The sequence below is a fragment of the Danio rerio genome, chromosome 7, assembly GCF_049306965.1.
Source record: "Danio rerio strain Tuebingen ecotype United States chromosome 7, GRCz12tu, whole genome shotgun sequence".
Classification (NCBI taxonomy): Eukaryota; Metazoa; Chordata; class Actinopteri; order Cypriniformes; family Danionidae; genus Danio; species Danio rerio.
Genome location: NC_133182.1, coordinates 27,615,001 through 27,640,703, shown reverse-complemented (window position 1 = coordinate 27,640,703; position 25,703 = coordinate 27,615,001). Strand labels below are relative to the sequence as shown.

General features: G+C 34.3%; 1 protein-coding gene across 17 annotated transcripts in view; it reads right to left on the bottom strand.

Moving 5' to 3' along the window:
- The window catches only part of cyp2r1 (cytochrome P450, family 2, subfamily R, polypeptide 1), a 243,958-nt gene that overhangs the window by 80,347 nt on the left and 137,908 nt on the right, over positions 1-25,703 (bottom strand). For 8 of the 17 annotated variants that reach the window (XM_073906839.1, XM_073906831.1, XM_068222337.2 and 5 more), the window contains exon 3: positions 17,969-18,040. The exons of 3 other annotated variants lie outside the window; for them this stretch is intronic. The gene's annotated coding sequence lies outside the window, so the exon portion shown is untranslated. The remainder of the gene's footprint in view (positions 1-17,968; positions 18,041-25,703) is intronic. 6 more of the 17 variants (XM_073906841.1, XM_073906837.1, XM_073906844.1 and 3 more) reach the window with 1 other exon arrangement.

The following is a 25,703-nucleotide window of genomic DNA, read 5'->3' as shown; positions in this document are numbered from 1 at the left end:
CCCTTTCAGCCGCAACTCATCTCTGGGAAACATCCACACACACTCATTCACGCACACTCATACACTACGGACAATTTAGCCAACACAATTCATCTGTACCGCATGTCTTTGGACTGTGGAGGAAACCGGAGAACCCCGGAGGAAACCCATACAAACACAGGGAGAACATGCAAACTCCACACAGAAACACCATCTGCCCCAGCCAAGGCTCAAACCAGCGACCTTCTTGCTCGCGACAGCACTACCTACTGCACCACTACATCGCCGGCAATCATACAGTTACCATGATTTTTATTTCAAAAAATAAAAATAAATAATAAAAATGGCAATAAAACATTATTTGACCTAAGTTTTTTGAAACACTGAAGCAGACTTGACTAGCAGTTTATATACTTTCTGAATATTTAAAATCACAATTTTTTGTTGCATGTTTCACTTTTGAGCTTTTACAAAGCAATTCTTACTCTCATTTGTCAGAAAATCAGTTAAACATTTGCAGGTCATTAACTAACAGTGACAACCATAAACACATTTCTTAAATTTACAGTTTTAATCTCTGTTAAACTAAAAAAAACACAAATAATAAACTGATTTATTTATGTCTAGCATGTACATTTTAAAGTAACAAATTTCTAATAGTATGTTTTATAAAAACAGATAATCATCTGTCATCTGGAGTTCATGCTGGAGATTGGAAGAAATTCTGTTTTGTAAAAGGCTTTGCTTACTAATGTATTAAATCAATGAATGTTGCACATATTTCTCCAGTCATTCATCTACAAAAACTGAGCAACTGCTAACAGAAAGCATTGGCTGAGTCAATCTCACATGAAACACTGAAAAGTCTTGTTCACGGTTAACATCTGCATCCTCATTAAATGATGTGACGTCATAGATCATGCATATGCACTGATCACTGCCTTAGTAGACTAATAAACCCAACAATGTTTAATATTAATGTTTTAAACACTATGAATATTTGATGAACCTCAAGATAAACGTAAACACACATCAAATTTTTCCGTACTGTAAAGTTTTACCCACAATTAATTAAATTAATGTTCATACTGTTTCAAGCGAGAGCAATTTCTTTTGATCCCTTTCTTTGCTCCTTTGGCAGAGACTTAAATTTATTAGCAGCATTTACCTTCATTATGGGTCAAACGGCAGCTATTTATATAAATTACAAATGTACTGTATAAAAAAACGTAAGAGGATAATTCAGGTCTTAATTAAGATTACCTATTAATGACAGACACTGTATTGACTATTGGATTTACGTCTATTTCTGACAACGCAAGCTTGTCAAGCACAAATAATATATATAATGCAATAAGAAGGGAAAGACTTGAATAACATAATATAATATAATATAATATAATATAATATAATATAATATAATATAATATAATATAATATAATATAATATAAATTTATTTACTAACATGAACTAATAATGAACACTTGTACAGAATGCATTACTCAGTTCAACAATTACCATTGCATTATTAATGCATTATTATTATTATTATTATGCATTATTAAAATCCTAAATTCATGCTTGTTAACATCAGTCGTTGCAATGTGAGTTAACAAAAAGTAACAAAAAACTTAAATGTTAATGAATAAATACTGTAATGCATTGTTCATTGTTTGGTCATATTAGAAAATACATTAACAAACATTAATTAGCACAAACTTTTTTGTAAATTGTTAAATATAATATAATATAATATAATATAATATAATATAATATAATATAATATAATATAATATAATAGTGTTTTTATATTCAAGAACACTAGTTTTAAATGCAAAGATAGCAGTTCAGGTAGATGTGTGTGTGTGTGTGTGTGTGTGTGTGTGTGTGTGTGTGTGTGTGTGTGTGTGTGTGTGTGTGTGTGTGTGTGTGTGTGTGTTTGGTGTATTGTCTACAGCACGGGGGGCTCTTTGAAGGGCTGAAGCTGAGCTGCCTGTGATAATTAGGGTGCAATGACCTTCTCATTAGAGCCAGGAGTCCTGATGATTATTTCCCCCCTTTTCTCTTAACGTGGACCAGCCACAGAGACAATTTTGGAATATCAAAGCAATTCTCTAAGATATTTATTAGAGTCCAAATGACAAAAACACATAGCAAAAACCTTTGAATTACCAACCCGCTAATGTATGCAGGGCCAAATGAATGGCTCGACTTTCTTTTTTTTTTTTTCGCCCCCTCTCTCTTGTAGCTTAAATTTTTCATTACAAATTTCCGGAGCTTCAAAGTAGCATCTCACAGTCGGCCCCCTTTCTTCTCTTCAGCATGACAAAGAACTGTCAAAAACTGTCCCTGTGTTTGTTACTGTCTCCCCCTCTCTCTTTATTCCCCTTGCATCTAAATGTCAAATAACCACGCTTAAATACAGCACAGCATCCCCTCATCTGGAGAGGCTTAGAGAGACAGAGAAAGAGAGAGAGTGAGTGAAAAGAAGAAGAAGAAGAAAAAAAATGGCAGAAGGCATCTAAAAGGGCCTTAATTAATCTTGTGCATTGATTTTGTTTTAGTGTGATGTATTCAATGAAAAAAAGATGACTCTACAAGGAGCTCTCATTAAAATCATTAGCAGCTTGATGTTAGCTCAAAACATCTCACTCTTGCACTTAAAAGCACATTTGCAGGTCTGTCTTTAATGTTGTATAGAATGGCCTTCACTAAAGAGCAACAAACAGGGCCCACTGGACCCCTCTTTGGCTGGAGCGTAAAATCCGCAAGACAATGAAACCCTGTTCTAGCCAAGCTGGATCGGGCCCAAGCTGTCCAGTGCAGGACGCGGTGGCTGTACCTGGGTATGGGCAAACAGGAGGTTTTGACACTTTCCATCCAATTATGGGTGTCCTGAATAGGGCTGGGGCCGAAATGCCGACTGCAGGGGTTGAATAGGGGTGATTAAAGACATTAGGCTTAAATACAGGATGTGCCAAAAACAGCATGGAGAAGAGGAGTGATTCACTGCGCACTATGCTCCGCTAAAACCGTGCTGGAGGAGAGGACTATTCAATCAAATATTCATTATTGTTTAATTAGTGGGAATTCAATCAAATATTAATTATCGTTTGGGTGTGACACTTCCGTTTGTTTAGCATTATCATACTGATCGCCAGCACCTCAAATGGAAATAAAACTCCATACATGGCTATGTGTTGAAGATGGGAACATGCAAAGAGAAGCTAAATCAAATGTTAATGGGGTAAATGTTTGCGCTGGGGTTCATTTGTCATCTAAATCAACCTATTAATTATGAATGAAATAATATAAAATAGAATAAAAATGACGGGCAGATAAATCGACAGACAGACAGAGGAAGATATATGGATGACATTTATAGTCATAAAATATACAACATTATAGGCCCCTTATATAATTATAGAGCAAATGCATTTTTACAGTGTTTACTATTATATTATTTCTTGCATAATATTTAAAAGGCACCTATGATGAAAATCATCTTTTGGAAGCTGTTTGGACAGAACTATGTGTAGTATTAGTGTGTCCACAGTCATGTTGGAATATAAACAAATACAATTATCCTCTTTTTTTATTTCCTGACGGTAAAAAAGGATCCAAATCCCTCACATTTTGAGGACCATCTTAACGTGACGTATGAGTGCAGTTTCCCCGCCCACCAAATTGATTGACAGCCGCGTATTAAAATGTCTCCATAGTAACACACAACATCATATCAACAAGACAAGATGTGCGTGTGATAATCAATCATTATCAAATGTAATCAAGAATGAGTTTTACAGGTTGAAAACTTTTTAAAACAGTGCATGTTTGTGATGAATCACATTGATTTTACTGTTTTATCACCACAGTCGCCTGTCAGTACAGTTATAAAAGACGACGTTTCAATAGTGGACGTTAAATCAGGTTTATTTTTGTACAATAACATAACGAATCTCCATACAGCAGTGGATATTTATATGTATTCTTTCATATTTGCGTGCAAAGTTAAACAGGCACGCTGTGTGTCTGCTGTGTGTGTGTGCGCGTGAACTTTGTAATGACATTGTGTGTGACTCATTGTTCTCATCGATTCATTAACTTCACTACAAATAAATCAAACAATTATTGGGAAGGTTCTTATTGTAGAATTTCTCACCAGTGTTCTGTGAGATCTGCTTCCTTCATGTCTGTCACTGTGCTGTTTATCTGACGCAGCCGGAGGGAGATACTGAGACACACTCGGACAGGCACTTGGGAACGGTGAGCTACATTGTGTTCAGATCAGAAAATCTATTGTTTTAAAGGCTTTAATAAATAATCTGATGGGTATTTTGTGCTGAAAATTTACAGACACATTCTGGAGACACAAAAGACTCATCCGAAATCTTAAAAAAGGGGTAAGCTTTTATTAATAATTAATTTAAGAATGTTTAACTTAAGAAAACAAAATAGTTTAGTTCAGATTTTTTATAGCTAAGACAAAAAAAGTATGCAAAATTAGTTATTAAAACACCGGCCACTTTATTAGGTACACTTGTCCAACTGCTCGTTAATGCAAATTTCTTATCAGCCAATAACATGGCAGCAACTCAATGCATTTAGGCATGTACACATGGTAAGGACAATCTGTTGGAGTTCAAACAGAGCATCAGAATGGGGAAGAAAGGTAATTTAAGTGACTTTGTACGTGGCACGATTGTTGGTGCCAAACGAGCTCGTCTAAGTACTTCAGAAGCTGCTGATCTTCGGGGATTTTTACGCTCAACCTTCTCTAAGTTGCCTTGTTAAATGCCTTGTTGATGCCAGAGGTCTGAGGAGAATGGAAAATGTTGCTGACCATGCCCATCCCTTCATGACCAAAGTATACTCATCTTCTGATGACTACTTCCAGCAGGATGTCATAAAGCACAAATAATCTCAGACTGGTTTCTTGAACATGACAATGAGTTCACTGTAGTCAAACGGCCCCAACAGTCACCAGATCTCAATCCCATAGGCCACCTTTGGGATGTGGTGGAACCAGAGATTCACATTAAGGGTGTGCAGCCGACAAATCAGCAGCAACTTCGTGATGCTCTAATGTCAATGGATCAAAATCCCTGAGGAATATTTCCAGTACCTTGTTAAATATATTCCACGAAGGATTAAGGCAGTTCTAAATGCAACCTGAATTTCCAACCTGGTACTAGTAAGGTGTACCTAATAAAGTAGCCGGTGAGTGTAAATCTCTCTGTTCAACATCATTTGGAAAATATTTGAAACGGAATGAAAATTTCACACTAATAAATAATTTTGTCTTCAATTGTACAAGAATGAAAAGGTTTTCTAGACATTATTGTTCAAAAGTTATATTGGATAGAAAGATAACAGTTAAACTAATAGACATACATGAACAGAATTTAAAATCATTATTGATTCATTAATTTTTTTTTCAGCTTAGTTCCTTTATTAATCTGGGTTCGCCACAGCACAATGAACAGCCAACTTATCCAGCATATGTTTTACACAGCGGATGCCCTATCAGTTGCAACCCATCTCTGGGAAACACCCAATTCATCTATAGCGCATGTCTTTGGACTTGTGGGGAAACCAGAGCACCCGGAGGAAACCCACGCAAACACAGGAAGAACATGCAAACTCCGCACAGAAATACCAACGGAACCAGCTGAGGCTTGAAGCAGCGAACTTAATGCAAAATTCTACCCTACCCACTGCGCCACTGTGCTCCCCTAATCATCATTCAAATCATTCATATTGTGTTCAAAAGTAGCCTTTTCGGACAGCAGCTAAACCATCATGCAACAGCATGCATCAATAAAACACCATATTCACACATAAAAAGAGTGCATGCTTCAAAACGATGATGTACAAACATTCTAAAATTAGTCAAATCCTAATGACATCTTTAATTGCATCAGCATACTCATCTGAATGAGCAATCTCAGATACCTGCTTTACAGCCATTACAAGCAAACTGCGGATCAGACGTCTCAAACTCTTCCAATAGTAGTCATGCAACTTGAGGTGTAATCTGCAGCAAAATAAAGATGATCTGAGATTGTACAGACTGCCCATAAAACACTACAAAAATGTCAACACTTAGTTCGACTGACATCAATGTGATCGGCACGCAGCATCATAAAACCGAAACCCCACGCTATTAAGCAATCCTCCGCAAACTTATAAAACCACATAAACATCAGATGCAAACTTTCTAAACCTGCTTTGAATTATCCAGTGGTAAAGTGCCATATGGTTCAAATGCAGTTGGAGATTGCGAAGATTAAAATGGTTGACTGACGTGCGCTGACAGACATGTGATCCCTCGCTCATCAAGAACAAACAAAGCCACAGCCTCCAAAATAATTACATCATTAAAACTGTGCTGGACCAATTAAAGGCCGGCTCCCCTTACCTGCTTTCACAGCTAATTAAAAAATTAACCCTCCATTTAGGCTTTGGCACACTGCCGTCGACGCTAATCGATGGGGGACTTCAAAAATAGGCCAGCCCTGTAAACATATAGTGCCAAATATGCATGACATAGGCTTTGATTATCTCTGTTTAAGATGCTGATTGGTGTTGACATGAGGTTAAAATGGAGGGAATTGTTGATTTGGTTTAATCATGATGTGATTGCAAAGAAATTAAACATTTGGGGTTTGAAACATACCCGGGACAATCGGCGTGTCAAGCGAACTAGGCTGCTTTTGAGTTTCTTATTTAGGTCAGGTGTGGAACGGACAGGCGGATGCTCAAAATGACACCGAATGAGTGATGCACTCCAAAGGAGGAATGCACTTGAGTGTGATCCATTAACTTGGCCTTTTTTGCAGCCTTGAGCCCGATGCACCTGCAAAGCTTCCCCTCACACCAAGTGCTGTATAAATTAATCACATGCAGCCTCATGCACTTTGATGCATTTCCTAATGCACATTAATGAGGGGTGACAGCTGTAACCAAAAGGCAGAATAAATCACTTATAATTTAGATAAAATCGCAGTGTATCTTCAAGACATTTGTATTTTGTTTTTCACTTTCTATTTCCTGCTACTTTTTAAATGAATTCTTTAACTCACAAAAAAAGACTTACAGTATGAAGCAGCATCAAATCCACTTGTGAGGAACTGTAGGTTCATTTAGATACAAACTGGCTCTGTATCTCTTAACCAGGGGTTGCGTTTTCCAAACAACGACGTAACTCGCTGCTGGACTTTCATAGTTATTACATTAGTTATAACATAAAACACACATAATGATGCTTTAAACTACTTCTTTAGAGAAGAACCCCCAATTTTTTTTGTACAAATTATATTGTTTACACACATGCATTTTAAAAAAAAACAATATTAGTTTTGGTAAAAACATGCACTCGTTTTTTATATTAACTGAAATATATTTAAACAGCACATTATAGGGCCAATGTTTCCTTTACAAATATTATTAAGAACATTACATATTCTATTCTAAAACATAAAATTCCTTACAAAAGCTAACACATATTGTAATATCATATATAAATCATATAAATAAATAAATAATGTGGCTATTTAATTAGGAAATTAAATTTATTATTATTAGGAAGTGAAGAAAATATTATTTTAATAATTATATTAATAATATTAATATATGATGATATGATGATGATGATTATTATTATTATTAGGTAGGATATTGTTTATTTATTTATTTTTTTAGTCTACTTTTACAATTTGATACATGCAAACCACTGCAGAAATGTTCTAACTAACAGGCCCTTATCATATACAGTACAGATACTTAACAAATAACCTACTATAAATGAAAAGCATTAACAAATGCTATGTTTTTTTAGTTTTTATAAGCTTTGAAAATGTAACGTGAATTCTGCTTTTAAATAATAGGTCACCTATAGCTTTCGGGTGTAACTGGGAATAGAACACAGCCAGGAACTATGTTTTTAATTACAGCTCTACAGGTGTAGTTGCAAGTGCACAAGATTGCATCACAGTTTGCGAATGTTCGCTGGAACGATGGATTTGGAAAATGCTAAAGCAATGAACTATGTCCCCTACGGAAATGCACCCCAGGGTAATTACAGTTAATTATTAAATGTGCATACAACACCATTTCCAACTAAACACGCAGTGTCATTTATATGACTTTTGAAAAACTTTTGAAAATAGTACTTCTATTAGTAAAATCTTAGAGATAGTACTTAAAAATAGAAATAGTACTTAGAAATAGTACTTGGCTCATTGGTTATCACTGTCGCCTCACAGCAAGAAGCTTGCTGGTTTGAATCCCGGCTGGGTCAGTTGGCATTTCTGTTATCCCCATGTTTGCATAGGTTTCCTCCGGGTGCTCCAGTTTCCCCCACATTCCAACAACATGCGGTATTCACCTTATTCTCAGCTGACGAGTGGGCGCTGCCATATGAATCTTTTTGTCTCGCGACTTCCGGTCACATTACCTTCCATTTATTTTTTGACGTTAACAACTGCTCGTTACGCTGCTTGATGTTGCAATTTAATATTTTCTTGTTATATTATGCTACTTGGTCTGTGTAGTCATGCAAACATTTGTTTGTTGAGCAAGTAGTTTGGCCATTTTCTGCCGTTTATTATTCCTAGTCATTTCTCCCATAGGCGACTGAATCGGAAGTTCTAAGACAATCGCGAAAACAGGCGCACTTCCGCATTTTAGAATAAGGTCAATAGGTGAATTAAAAAAACCAAATTGGCCGAAGCGTATACATGTGTGTGTAATAGACTACATATCACATGAAAGGACAAATTACAGCACTAAGCCAAAAAGACTACAGATATAGGTGATTTCTCAGATGTATAGCTTAATGTATAGGTTTTAAATTAAAAAAATTAAATGTTAAAGACACAATTCAAAAATGTATCTCTGTATTAACATGCATCACCTAATATTAACGACAAAATTGTTACAGTGTGCATTTTCTGTAAAACAAATTTTAATGTTAAGAATAGACATTACTTTTGTATATTTTCCAGCTTTATGGGTACCTGAATCTGTGTAGCAAGTCCCATATTTAAATAAATTTTTTCAAGAAAATGTCCACCAACAATCACATACTAATTCCACAATCACATAATATCAGCATTATGATTGGTCAAATTGCCTGTGAATCAAACAGCCAATAGTTAAATTCAAGTTGAACAGTAACTGTGCGAGTGCGTGTATGTGGGTAGGGGTATTTACTAGCTTTTTTGTATGATAATATTCAAGGGTATAAACTCACATCAAAATTTTGTAGCAACATATCCTGCAAGAATATTTTCTAAAATGTAAATTTGAACAGCAGTACTACCATATATACTGTTTTGAATAACGAGTCTTAATTGTGTGATTAAATAATGGGAGAGGGAAATTTTAGAGGCAAAACAAGGTTGGTGAAGTTCAACCCTAATCAGCACCACAGTCTCACGTTGATAAGGCACATATACAATTAGCATCATTAGAGTGACAACATCAAATTGAAACTAATTTACACTAAATACAACCTGAGGTTATATACTAATCCTAAATTATTTACAGTCCTAAATTGTTTTGCTCTGCAAACATATGCATTGTTCACAGACAAGAATTTTACTCAGACTTTGTAGCCAGAATGCCACCATAAACGGAGCACTCTAAAAGAATAAATACACTGCAAAATATCTCATTAGGATCATTAAATGACCTTCAGCTCTGCTAATTAAATATAAAGCGAGGAATATAGCGGCGGTGTGGCCGATTCTATTATTTATCTTTGGCCTGTAATGACATTTCTCAGCTGTCAGAAGCATTGCGGGGGGTAGCTTGTGAGGACCGGGGTGAATTGAGCCCCTAAGGGGTGCACGAGACGTTTTTCAGCGAGCGTGATGCTGTTTATACTAAAAACACACATAACACAAACCAGTAAATATGGTTACAATATACTGAGCGTCAGCCCGCTAAGGGGAGGCTTGTGACCTTCCTGGTTCCAGAGCAAGCCCATATTTCTCCCACCCAATAAAAGGCTTTAAAGGGATCCTAAAGATTTAATTAAGATGTCAGCTGGCGTGGGTCACTCCTAGTGCAGTATCACAGGCGGGAAGATATACTGTACCACTACAAAGGGCCAGGCTGAAGCTAAGTGGCCTGGCAGAGCTGCGCTGGAATGCAGGATTGCTGATTTACAAAGGGAGCCTCGCTGTAAAACACTAGCAGTTTAAACACATCTGCAAACTTTGAGCAGACAGTGATCACTGCTCTGTCCAGCCAAAAAGGGGCTCAGGACAGTTGTTATTATTTGGACTAAGTAATGTCATTCTAGACAACACGGTGGCTCAGTGCTTAGCACCGTCGCATCACAGCAAGACAGTCGTTGGTTCGAGTCCTGGCTGGGTTAGTTGGAATTTCTGTGTGGAGTTTGCATGTTCTACCCATGTTCGCGTGGGATTCCAATTTCCCCCATAGTTCAAAGACATGTGGTATGGGTGAATTGAATAAACTAAATTGTCTATTGTGTGTGTGAATGAGTGTGTAAGGAAGTTTCCTGGTACTGGGTTGCAGATGGAAGGGCATCCGTTGTGTAAAACACATGCTGAATAAATTGGCGATTCATTCCACTGTGGTAACCCCTAATGAATAAAGGGACTAAGCCGAAGGAAAATTAATGAATGTATGTTTAAAAAGCTGCTAAAAACAGTCACTGCTAAACATGTTTATACTCAGTACAACACTTAAATCTGAATGGTAAAAAATCATTCAAAGAACACTGACAAAGTTTAAGTGTCCTGCATCCCAGTACTCCATATTTTTTTTTAATATAATCACACTCTAGATGTAATCACAGTCTAGCCTTCATTTACATCTTTCGCTGTAACATTACATTTAAGATGTGCAAAAAAAATAATAATAATCTCAAGAGATGACAAACTTTCATCCAACAGTTATTTTTGAGCAAAATTTTTTTGTTTTTACATATATATTTTGTAACACACGGTAGGACACGTTTTAGTTGAGTATGATCGCATAAATGATATTGTGCAAAAGTACTGTAAATATTCATTGACATACATTTTTGACAATTTCACAGCTATTTTGTTTACAATTAAACTTGTGACAGAAGAGTGTGTTTGATCATTCCGTTTCATTTCAGAATAATAACAGTAAATTGTAATTCCTTACATGCATGTAGCAATTTTCTGGACACTCAAAGCGTTTTACACATTGGGGGGAATCTCCCTATCCACCACCAGTGTGCAGCATCCGCCTGGATGATGCGAAGGCTGAAATATTGCTCCAGAGCGCACACCACACACCAGCTAATTGTTGGAGAATAAACAGAGCTGTCTTTTGGGGGTTTTCAAATGATTCATGATCACTGCTCTGTCCAGTTAAAAAGGGGCTCAGGACAGTTGTTATTATTTGGAATAAAAAATGTCAATCTATGTCAAATAAAAGCTGTTGAAAACAGTCACTAAACATATAAACATGTTTATACACAGTACAACACTTAAATCTGACTGGTTGAGTCACATTTAAAGAACACCAATGTACAGTCCAAGTGACTTGCATCTCATTACCCTGAAAAAATGGATTCATTGGATTTACTAATTTTTTTAAGGTAAGTGTTGTTAACAATTTATACAAGCTGAATTTAAACAAACAAATAAATTGAGTAATGCCCAAATTCATTTGTTTGTTTAGATTCAGTTTATTCAAATTGTTTGCAACAATTTGCAATGAGCCATTTTATTTCATTACTCACTTGTCCATAGTCTTTTAATTTAATCACACTCTAGATGTAGTCACAGATTCTACCATTGAGCTTATATCTTTTGCTGTGTTGTTACATTTGAAAAGACATTGCAAATTTTTATTAAACAATCACTAATTTTTAAACACAATTATTTGTTTCTATAAATATATTATAAATACCTCTATTTTTCAAAAGCACAAGATTTAGTTTCACAAAAATGAGCATGATTGCCAAAGCAATGCTGATTTTGTGCAAAAGTATATATTTGTTGGCATACAGTGCTCAGCATATATAAGTACACCCCTCACAAATCTATCTTTTAAATTCATATATAAGCTATACAATATTAAATTTGTGTGTATACATTAGATTAGTCAGTACTGAAGCCAAATCTGGAGCTTATCTAACAAAATAACTAATGAGAATGGTCCAAAAACTAGTACACCCCAATTTATATGTTAGGGACAATATTAAATACAAATTTAAAATAGAGGAAAAATCAAGAGAAGTAAAAAGTTAAAACTTTTTGTTGAAATTTTGTAGGTTGTATTTTATATATTATATTATCTTTCAATTTCTAAATATGCTTGGAGACTAAAATATTGTTTGAATAAATATATCTGTTTTATAAATCTGTTTTGTTTAAATGCACCAAAATAGACACTATATTCACTAAGAAATGGATACAAATACTCATTTTTAAAATGAAGTGTACTCAGTTATGCTGAGCACTGGACATTTCTGCGAATTTCATAGTCATTTTTATTACAATCAGCCCTGTGGCAAAAGTGTGTGTTTGATCATTCTGTTTAATTTCAGAATAAACAGAGCTACTGTCTTTATGAGAGACTCATTAAATGATTTATTCAAGTTCATGATTCATTCAGCAATGAGAATTGCCCACAAATAGAAAAATGCTATGGCTTACTTTGGAACTATACTTTTGCTGCACAAAAAAAGAACATCCGACTAAAATGTAAGTTGCTCAAAACATGCAATACTGTTCACACATGTTCCACTTTCAAAAATCTCAAACAAAAAAATCCTTGTCCAAGACGTTTTCAAAATGCAAAGCAAATTACTGACGGGCCACAAAAGGGTAAGGAAATGCTTTTCTCACTGTCTGTCATCCAGTTATTTCGAAAGCCTTTTTGCATCTCACAACAGATGAGATTTTGAAGGGCACTTAAGGGGCTTCTTTGGGGGCTCAGGAAGAGGAGGGTGGGCATGCCGAACGACAGTGGGCCAACACTCTTTAAGACTTTGGAACAAACCGGTCTTCATGTACACCAAAAGAGCCCCGCCAAAACCCCCAGCATACAGCAGTCCCACGGCTCATGGGACAAATATCAAAAAAACAAGCCTCCGCAGGCCCTGACAAGAACTTGTCTTGGTTGATCAGGTAGGACAGCACTGTGTGAGCATCCATGCCACAAGGCCTCAACATCTAAGATCTGCCTACTGCAAATCTCATCCAATTATTTAAAACTACATGTGGCATTATTTTATCCATGCATATGAGAAATTATAAATGAGAATCAGCTTTTTTTTTGGAGTGCGGGGCCTCTATGCATTTTTTAAACCACCCAAAAAGACTTTTTTGAAACTCTTAAAAAAAAAAAAAGGAGAGCTTTTTCAAAATCTCCATAAAGAAGACCTGGTGAGATTCACCTTTTTTTTCCTCGCACGCAGCAATGAATTAGGAAGAAGTGCTGAGAAAAGGAAGAGCTATTCTGGGTCATGGGCCACGCACGTCTCCCTTAATCCTCCTCCACATGCGTCCAACCAAGTGAAGACCGATGCCTTTGTTAAATATTCATCAATGCCTGTCAATAATTAACTGCTCATTATATGAACTCAACGAGGATTCTCATTCCAAAATTAATGTGCTGCTAATGCACAGGGTGAAACCGTGCTCTTAAGAGCCAGAAACCTACCATGAAAGCATGATCCTCGCTATTCTTCCTCAGTTGTAGCGAGAACAGAGAGCTTTGTCTTCAATCAAAAATTTAAAGCGCTTGTCCCGGCTCCTCACAGTTCGATCTGTTGGTTTTGTATTCCTTAACTGAACAAGACGTTTCAACTAAGGCAATAGAAAATGGAGCTTGTTATTTCTGCCTCTTTAATCGAGAAACTTTAGAAGAACAACTTTCCGAACACGTAGCCTTCTGAGAGCCGAGCATAATGACGTGAGAAAGATTTTCTTTTTTCAGATTTGTCATAGAACTGTATTGTAAGATCGGCGCTGAGTTTTGGCGGATGCTGTCCCGGGGCAAAGGCAATGCAAAAGCAACTGTAATCAACTACATCAAAGAGAAAAGTCGCTACTTCTGCTCTGAGAAACTTTGAGGCGTGTGTTAATAACCATGCATGGAGAATTTTCTTTTCTTTATTGTTGTTTGTTGTTGTTGTTCTGATTTACAGCAGGAAATCCCTCACTGAGCCATCAGAGAGTTGAGCTCTTGACTATGTGTGTGTGCAAATGTGTGGATGGCTTTAGGCCATGACCATGCAAGTAAACAGATGCAGGCTCTACTCGTATACAAACACACACACACACACATACAGTATTACCACACACAGCTTTGTTATTTCCATTGTTATTACCCAATTTGTATAATTAGGCAACTAAATTACTCACATCAAAGATGCCCGCCCCTAACAGACACCCGTATCTGAGGATCATGGAAAGCTGCCTTGCTCCTCTCCTACTAAAAGACGCTAGGCTTGATTAGCATGCTATTATGTGTGCTTAAAGCAAAGCAGACTAAACACACGCACACACATTCTCTCTGGCACTTCTGCTTAGAATAACATTATTCTCCCTGCCTGTCAACGGGTTTCCTGTCTTCCTTGTGGGCCGCGGCTCATTTTAACACAGTTAGATTAGAAACAAACAGTCGATACGAGCACGAGTGTATTCCGCATTGTTTTTCCCAAGAACACTGAAAAAATAAGTGTACAGCGCTGACATTGAGTAAGTCTTACAATCAGATTGCAGACACTAATCAATACAGGCTTTCCAACAACACACATTCAGACTTTCTTCTTTCCTGCGTCTAGACTCAAATTCTCTGAAAAAATAAATAAATGCTGTGATACTGCTAAAAAAAAAAAAAAACAACCAACGATTATTTTTAATTATTGTAATCGTCTGGTTTATCTCTATCTAATACTGGTTTACAACTTTTAGGAACTCAAGTAATGCTTTTTCCAGCTATAAACAAGCAGACGGTGAGCCAAATTAATGCATGTTTTAGTTCAAATAGTCTTGTGCATAAAGAAATACTTTGCACCACGCACTAGAGCATGAATAATTAATAATAGCTGCATTGTTTAACTGTTAGCTACTTCTACTTACAGTGTTGTTGATTTTGTTGTCATGTTTAATAACTTATCGCCTTCTTATGTCAGGATGCGTTTATTCTTCTACTTCAGAACAATCAGTTTTTTTATTGTTACGCATGTCTTCTTTCATGTATCAAGTGTTTAGTCTTGTGAATGTTTCTGTGATGAATATTCATGTGATGTTGTCAGTAGTTCAAGACAACAAGCGCATGATACAGTAAAGGCTTGATATGTAAATTTAGCACAAGAAATATGACATGATATTAAACAATTGAACAATGCAAATCAGTCAGTCATTCATTTTCCTTCAGCTTAGTCCCTTTAATCATCAGTGGTTGCCACAGTGGAATGAACTGCCAACTAAACCAACATATATTTTACACAGTGTTAGACCTTCCAGCTACAACCCAGTACTGGGAAACATACACACTCACATTCACACACGCACTCCGGCCATATAACACAACAATACATGTTTTTGGACTGTGGGGGAAACTGAAGCATCCGGAATAATCAAAGGCAACACAGGGAAAACATGCAGACTCCTCACAGAAATTTCAAATGGTCTAGCTGGGACTCAAACCAGCGACCTTCTTGCTGTGAGGCGACAGTGCTAAGCACTGAGCCACCGTGCCACCACAATGCAAATTATGTCAAACATATTTCAAATATTCTTAACATCTGAGAGCCTAAAGTAAGTTCAAGAAAGAAGGTAAAAATAAAATATCCCTGCAAATTAGGGGTGTAATGGTACCAATTTTGCAAACACTTTACAATGTTTCATTACTTAATGCATTTATTAATGAACAATGTTTTTATACATGTCAAAGAGTATATGATGGTAATTAATGGTTTTCCCTCAGAGCTTAAGACATTATTAGAAAATGATATACTGTGGTTCAAAATACAAAGTCCTAAATTTAGTCCTAAATTGGAAGGTATGAACATAACAGAAAAATAATGTAATAATAATTATCTTAGAATGATTTGCCAGATTGTAAGTGTTTCTTCAGCCATTGGTTTTTGGAGATCACAATTTCAAGATGTCAACAGGAACGAGATTTTTAAGATTTCCAGACATTTTTGCATAACACGTATAAATTAGAGAGGTATCAGTTAAAATTGATCATTGTATTTTTCTGTAAAACAGGTAATTGCTAAATTTTGCAAAGATGTTGATTTAAAATGTGCTTTCTGTAATAAAGAAGAGAGCATTGTTCATTTGATTTATGATTGTATTTATACACAATTGTTTTGGTGTGATCTTTTCTTTTTTGCTTAGCAGAGTACAAATTTTGCATTGGAAAAACAAGTTTAGCATTCAAAGAAAAAGATGTTTAATTTTTTTATGAGAACACATTCACTTTAAAATAGAAATAGGTCCTTACATATGTACAATCAAAGAAACCAAAAATACCAAAGCAAAAATAATTGTTAATTATTTAAAGCCTTCAATCTTCTCTTTGAATAATTGTGTTTTTTTCTTTTCTTTTTATACCATATTTATTTTGATGTCAATATATTGTTCTGTGTTCAAATTGCAATAAATAAATAAAAATGAATGAACAATGCATTTATTACAGTATTTAATTATCTCTGTTAATGTTATTTTAAGAAAAAGTCTTTAAACAATACAGTGCACTAATATTACCAAGCAAAACATTAGATTTTGAGAATGCATTAGTAAATGTTGAACTATGATTATTAATAAATGATTTGCATTTACAGTATTGTTGGTTTTAGTTCATCTTAGTGCATTAACAAACATTAACAAAACCTTATAATAAAGTTTTAGCCACATATTTGTATTCAAATATTTAACATAAACGTTTTAATTAACTAGTTGTTTTTAAATCCCAAGATCATTTTTAAGTCTATGCTGACTCAGCTCTTCTCTATAACTAATATATTCTGTACATAAAGCACACCCTCCTATATCCATCCTAAAGACAAATTAGACTATATAGTTATTAATAATGTACTTAAAATTTCAGGTATTAATTAATTAATGTATATATTTAAATAATTTTGTCACGAAAACTATGAAAGCAGCTGTGTAATATCTTATTTCAACAAGCAACTGGAGTAGAAAGATTTTTATAATTGGATTTAGACATGAACGTAAAAACTGCTTATGTGCTTTACAGCATTCACTTAATGCTTTGGGCTTAATAGAGCCACAACTGTTTAATTCCATAACTTACATTTTTATGTTTAGACTCTCAATCCTCCCCTCACATGCACACAAGAAACAGTGATATTTACAGAAGTTATTTTTGTGTGTCGTAACAGCCCTAATGCATGTTGTTACCTACACGTTGAACACATACCTGCTTTTACAGTGCACAAGTTTTTTGTCACCTAGCAGAATCTAAAGGTGCTGTAGCAGCTTGTGTTCTCTGCTAAATCTCCGCTCTCTCTCTTTTCCTGACTACACTTTTTCTACTTTAAAGTGCTGAATATGCTGCTCTGCTGACACTGGGGTGAACAAAGATGACTGTACAGGACTAAGTAATGGGAGAAAGACTTGTCAAAGACAGTTTGCAGCAATGCAGCCCTCGCCATCAATTTCATGCCAATTATTATTTAATGTATTTTACTTAAGAGCATATGCAAAATTAAAAGTCACAAAAAAAAACTCATTTTATGTGGTATTTAAAGAATAATATACATAATATATTGAGCTGTTAATATTGATGAACACGAACCTTCCTGCTTGTCTTAGCCTACACTTTCACTGAAAGCTTTGACTCATGGTCTCTATTAATAAGAAAAAAAAAGAAAGTGGCAGTTTTTTGACCTACATGTCGAGGAAAAAAAGCTATTCAGCATGTCAGAGATTAAATAAATATATTTGTAGAGCCATAGCTAATGTGACAAAGTAGTGTTTTTTTAACCTCAATTTGAGTCCTGACAGATCCTTGTCTGCTCCATTCTCTCTTCCATCAGTTCCCTTGTCAAGCACTGTCCTAAAAAATACAAAAAAACTTTATTACACAATAGCATAAACGAAAAAAGCTGCATAAGATAAGTTTTTATCTCTAAGAAAATATTTCTGCTTAATGAAGTACAATAAAGTACAATAACATAAATAATAAAGAATAATAATAATAATAAAAAAATTTATATATATATATATATATATATATATATATATATATATATATATATATATATATATATATATATATATATATATATATATATATATATATATATATATATATGAAATTACCAACATTAATTTATGGAATATTATTATGTTGATACTATAATTAAAATATCACACTTTTACGATACCATGATATTGTGATTACTGCTCTAAATGTTCTTTTAAAAAGTCTGGGTGAAAAACAACAACTTTTCCCCCCTTTGAACACAATATTTTTTTATTTTGAGAAACGTTTAAAATATTTTAGAACACTAAACATGTCAGGGCATTAATTAATATTAATTATTCTAAATAATTCAAATGAATCACTGACTTTTTCTATCATAATTAGATTTTAAAACCCAGATTTCTTTACAACTTAAAAAGGATATATTATCATTTCATTACATTTTTGGATACATTTTCTGCTTGAGATATTGTTGCCCTAAAAAAAAAAAAAAAACGTTACAGTACATATACCGTAGGAAAGGTATAAGAAAAAATTTTAGCGGTTTAAAAACCTTGACTTTTCTAATCTGTGGTATACCTTGAAACCGGTTATCATCCCATACCTACTATTAAGCCATGACCATATACATTTAAAGTCAGAATTATTAGCCGCCCTGTTTATTTTTTCCCCTAATTTCTGTTTAATGGAAAAAATATATATATTTTTTACACATTTCTAAACATAATAGTTTTAATAACTAATTTCTAATAACTGATTTATTTTATCTAAGCCATGATGACAGTAAATAATATTTTACTAGACATTTTTCAAGACACTTCTATACGAGTAAAATTCTTTCTGCTTATTGCAATACAATAAAATACTATAACATAAACAATAAAGCATAATAAAAATAAAAAAATAAAAAAACTTTTTTAATATTATCAATATTAATTTATGCAATACTATTATGTAGACACAAGCCAGTATAAAATTTTGACAGTATGATCTAAATATCATAGTTTCACAATACTTTGATATTGTAATTATCGCTTTAAAGTACATTCTTTTTAAATGTCTGGGTAAAAAAACAATAAAATTTTTTCCCCCTTTAAACACAATATATTTAATTTTTAAGAAAGATTTAAAATATTTAAGAATAGTAAACATGTCAGGCTAAATAATAATTAACTATTTTAAATAATTCAAATGAATCACTGATTTCTGCTTTCTTTATTAGTTTCAAAAACCCAGATTTCTTTACAAATTAAAAAAAAGGCATATTTGAATATACTTTCTGCTGAAGATACTGTTGCCCTTAAAAAAAAAAAAACTAAAGTACATGTATTGTAGGAATAAGAGAAGATTTTGGTGATTTAACCACCTTGACTTTTCCAAACCACAGTACTGTATACCTTGAAACCGGTTACTATTAAGGCATGACCATATACATATACAATTAAATAATTTACACAAAATGTTTTGTATTTACTTCACAGCATTCTCCATAATGCGAGCTGAACTAAGGAAAATCTTGAAAAAAATAAAATAAAACTATGGTTTATATGCAAATATTAAGCAAATAAATAAATAAAAAAGGACTAAATGACACTTAAATAAAGTCTAAACATTAAAAACATAATGTTTCACCCCTATAAAAATCAAACCAATGTCAAAGAGAGGAACATGAACTAAAGGTTAAGAGATAAAGAAAATCTGCTTATTTTATTAGCATGGATCTCCCAGGAGACCTGGAGAGTCCGTGGACTGTCAGGACCTATTAAACATGTAATTCTTGATGGAGGAAAACTTTGTACATAGACAGCCTGTGCAACGTGTTATTAAAAATATGAGCATGGCCGTGGAAAATAAATAAATAAATAAGAAATACTGATTAAATTTTAAGCAGCCGACGGGCCAATATTTTGCCTGAGGCGTATTTGTCAGTTTCAAAGGGTGTTTTTATTAATTTTGTATTTTGCATTTTGTTAGTGGAAAGAGCCTGCTCCACTGGGAGCGCCACAAGCTATAGACAGCAGAGCCTATAGGAGAGAGAGCAGAGAGACGCAGAGAATGTCAAACAGCAGAAAACACGCTCACTGAGTCAAATCAAACCTGGGTCCTGAGCTAAGACCCCCACAAGACACACACACACACACACACACACACACACACACACACACACACACACACACACACACACACACACACACACACACACACAGAAATAACAGAGCCAATTTTAGCTTATTACACAAGCACATGGATTCATGATGATGTTTAATTGTAAAACTATGCTAAGCCGTCTTATTCATCATAACATTACTTTATGTGAGTGCGCAATCTAAATATTTGCCCTCTGGATAAGTGCTGTACATAAATTACACACAGAATTACTTTTGTAAAGTAAATGGAATTACCATAAAAGAGAAAGAGAATGACAAGAGAGAAAAAAAAAAAATTTAAAGTCCCTCGCAGTTGTTAAGATACTGACAAACACACTTCTTTAAGTGCATCCACCAATCGTCAATTGTCAAGGGCTTGGGGAAAAATGAAATCTAGGTCAAATCTATGAATTATAAATCTTATTTTGTATTTAAAAAATAACCAAAAAACAGCAGTTTGAAGTGTGGATAAACACTGTGAACAACCAAAAACATAAACATGACAAAATCATTTAGCACTGAAGCATGGACAAATAAATCCTTTGCCAGAATTGTGGAGTCCGGTCAACAGCAAAACACCCCATTATTTTTAATAACTTTCATGAATAACTCATTCACAAACCACTGTATAATGCAAGATCAGTAATGTATATGTGACAAAACAAGTTTATATTTTAATAATTGACAATATTAAGCATTCTGAAAAAAAGTCACTAATATTTTTAAAGAAATTGCCAGACGTATTTAATATCTACATATGCTAAAAGATTAAAAAGAAACTATTACAGTTGAAGTCCAAATTATTAAACCCCCTGAATTATTAGCCCCTGTCTGTTTTTTAATCAAGATGATATTTTTTTAACACATTTCTAAAAATAATAGTTTTAATAACTCATTTCTTATAACTGAATTGTTTTATCTTTGCCATGATGACAGTACAGAATATTTTGCTAGATATTTTTCGACATTTCTACACAGCTTAAATTGACATTTAAAGGCTTATCTATTTTAATTAGGTTAACTAGGCAGGTTAGCATAATTACAAATACATATTGTATAATGATGGTTTGTTCTGTAGACTTTCAAAAAATATAGCTTAAAGGGGCTAATAATTTTGAAACGGCTTTTATTCTAGCCAAAATAAAACATATAAGACTTTCTCCAGAAGAAAAAATATTATCAGACATACTGTGAAAAAATTCCTTGCTCTGTTAAACATCATTTGCGAAATATAAAAAAAGAAAAAAAAATCAAAAGGGTTTAATAATTTCGATTTCAACTGTAGATACATTTATCCAAAATAATATTGCAGCCTCTTATTACCGTATCTGACAACAGACATACAGAGGCTGTCAGATGCAATCAATGATTCATGCAAATTGCATTGGAAAACAGAAGGCATCAATGGGTAATGGTGGAAACAAACCCAATTTTCAATATATTGGGGGCTCATGCATTCAGACAGCTTCAAACAGCACTGAGTAAAGAAGACCTGCCCTTGGGCTACAATTTACAGAAAGCTTTACTTGCTGCTGGCTCAGCCTGGATCGGAGCCTTAAGACAAAGCAAAACGATTCCCACCTGTGCCTGAGCATGTGTGTGTGTGTTTCTGCATGTGTTCTTATTAACTGCTGTACCCTCTCCTGATATACAGATGACTTATTGCTCAGAGTCAGCGAGTGGTCATGAGTGTAAACGGATACATGCACACCTTAAGCCTTCTATAGACAGTGTGATTTCAGCGGTCTTATCACACTGTATAGTAAACATGGCTATAGACCAATACATCATTAGCCTGAATTGCGTTTTGTTTTTGTATGTGTGCTGCAAAAATTAGGGAGGAAAGTATCTACAGTTTATCGGATTACCAATTTTGCAAAGATAGCAGGGTATTTAAGCTTCAGTGTCACATTTCATGTTGCGTTTGCAAGTCAGTGTACATACTGTAGGTTGTTGTAGCAAAAACTGTAGGATGGTTTTTCAAAGCTCCGGAATAATCTTTTTAGTCCACAACTGATTTTTTTTAGGGGTGAATTATGCAATATGTTAGAAAAAGTAGTTTCACAATTAATGTTTGGAAATGCACATAGACCTGTCAGATTAATCAATATATTGACTTGTCGCACAACACTTGGACGCAACTTCAATCATTGTTAGGGATGCGATATATATCGCCCATATGTAAAAACAATTCTAGCGATATTATAGCTGATGCACATCTCTAACTCTATTGGCGGTGTCAGTGTCGGTATGGTTTAAAAAAACAACACTATAGTATTTACTATGAATTATATTGGTAGTTTTGCATGTGGCGGTCTGACAACTGAGAATAGATGTGGTAACAGATATCGCAGCCTCTGTTACTGTTTATTAAATTGTTAAAATGACTATAATTAAATGAAATATACTTAAGAATAAAATATAATCTATGTTCTTTGAAAGAGTGTACTTGCATTATGATGCTATTATATTGTCATTCTGGCATTATATAATGAGTCATAAAATGGTCTAAAATAATAATAATATCATTAATCGCAATATATTTTGGTGCGATATATTGTGCAACAATACAATAGATATTGTGACTAAATGCACATATGCCATTAAAGCACAGTTCCTGAGTTGCGATGCAGTTCAAATGAACACATATTGTGGAGAAAAATGACCAAAAATCGTTATTCTTGTGTAGTATCAAAATTAACTGAAGGACATTTTTAGTAATTATAAAACAAGCATTATTTATAATGCTTTTTGTAATTCAGTCACCCTTTGAAAAGCTGTTTTTTTAATCAGACTGTCACTAGCATACTTAAATAGATAGTTTACCCAAAACTGAAACATCTGTCATCATTTCCTCACCCTTGACTTGATCCAAATCCGTTTAATGTTCTTTCTTCTGTTGCTATCCTTTAAGTAACAGAATAGTTGCAAACTCTGATTAAAAAAAAAAAAAAATCCAGATGATTTTATCCTTTTAAATTTCATAATGTCTACATTTAAATGAAAAAGCAAAATGCACAAGTAAAATAGAAGGCAGAAACACTGTACAATTACTATAGCATAACAAACCCGAAGACCTTGTTTAGAGGTAATGTAACTACTAATTAAATACATGGCGAATACTGTGGATTTTTAAAAAGCCTTCTTTTCGTTTATGGTATGTTTATCCTGATATCCATATCCAGCTATTTGACCTAATATTTATGGCTGGAAACATAAAATTCCACAAAACATTTTACAGCCTCTCGCTATATTTTGCAGCATTTTTAATTCCGCTGTAAATTCAAAAGTTTTTTAACTGCATCTCCCAGAGCTGTGGAGGATCAGTGTCATGTGATTGAGATTTGTTTGATTGAGGTGCACAAGTCAAACAGTTCTGACGTCTCAATTCGTTTTTGTTAGTGGACCTGGCTGGCAAATGTAACAATGCACATTGTAAACAATTACCATGGTTTAATTAAAATTTTTTTTTGCTCTTCTATCTCTCTAATGTTTCTATATTAAGCTGCATTAATACAATTTATATTGTAAAAGCTCTATAGAGATAAAGATGAATTGAATTAATGTGCAACAGTTATGGCATTTTTAATCAGTGTGTAATGTGGTGATGGAACCAGCTTGACCTCTAGGCTTTGATGATATTAGAAAAATTATACATCGCAAAATGTTTTTTTTCTCTGCGATCTATATTGTAATATAATTTCACCAGATGACCTAAATAACTCTATTTGTAAAGTCATTTCTTGGAATGATTTTATGTAATTAATTATATACATAAACTACTGTACAGTCATAAGCTCAATTAAGCAAAGTGAAACAAACAGAGCTTTATGGTTTTCAAGAGAGAGCAACAGTATTCATCTGCCGAAATTAATCAAATGTAAAAAAGCATTGAGTAGTCCTTACCATAAAAATAATTGGTATCACTTTATTTTGATGGTCCTTTTAACACATTTTGTTGAATTTAGGGTTAGGGTTAGTGTAAGTTCACATGTACTTGCGAAGTTTCTTATAGTCAGTTAAATGTCTGTTGAAGGAACAGTATCAGCAGATATTAAGCAGACAGTCTAACACTCAAACAAATTGTAATTGGCATGTAGTTGCAACCTTTAGTCAACAAAATATGCAAAGGGGACTATCAAAATAAAGTCTTACCAAATAATTTAATGCAATTAATCTTTATGAAACTTCTTTAAGCACTACTAAAATGTTTTAAACTCTTTTCGAATGCTCACACAAAAAAAAAACACACATGAAAAACACACAAAACACACAAAAAAAAAACACATGCAGGTGATAAACTTTCACTCTATTACAGTTCAATTCTGCAACCTTTTCTGTGTTTTGACCTGTGGTTTCTGGGCATCATTAATCCTAACTCAACATCGCATATCTTGCAATGTGACCATTGTGGATGCACACATTGCAATATCGATTCCCAAACAATATATTGTGCAGCCCTATGAACCTCTAACAAAAAAAAAGTTTGGGATCTTCAGGTCGCAGTCTGGAGTTCTTTTGAACTGTAATACTTCAAAACATTAACAAAGATATCCCAAAATAAATCCATAGCAATGAAGTGGTTTAATACAAGTCTTCTGAACAAACATGATCGCTGTTTGATGCGGAACAAATGTCACAAAGGTGATTAAATGATCACAGGATTTTCATTTTGGGATGGACCAACCCTCTAAACACTACAGAAATCTCCAATAGCTTTGTTCACCACTAAGCAGCTCACGTCACCTCACACCAGATGCAAATGATGACATGCTAATATGCCACCTTCTTCTAAGCACTCACAATTACCTCTATTTCCGTATTAAAAGGTAAAATACCCTGGCACACTCTCTCTAAATGGATCCTATTAACAAAATGCATCACACCTTCAAATTCAATTTACATTATAAATGCTCGTAGCACATTTGTGTCAGCGCAGCATGTCAGAACGGCTCACTAAGGAGACGCCACTTTGTTGTGCAGTAGAGAAGGAGTTAATTAGCCAATCGGATGCAACGTGTAAAAAAAAAAAAAAAAAAAAAGGAGGGGGGTGGAAGAGAGAAAGATAAACCAAGTACTTGGATAATCATGCTTTCCTCTTATTTATTTCATTATTTGTTGACAACGTTGAGCTTTTGAAGTCAGAGCTGTCAAAGAAGCAATCTGACACACGCCTGGCTTATAGGAATGCATAGGGAGAGAGCTTTGTTCATTATGCTTAATTCTGAATAAATCTCATAGAAACCACCAAATTACATTTAAGTGATGTGTTCAAAGCGCTTCAGTTAAAAGCACTTTGAGTGCAGGCATCGCTTCTCGTGTTCTCTTCTCTTTTCTTCCCGCTTTCAAGCAGGCACGTTCCTTCG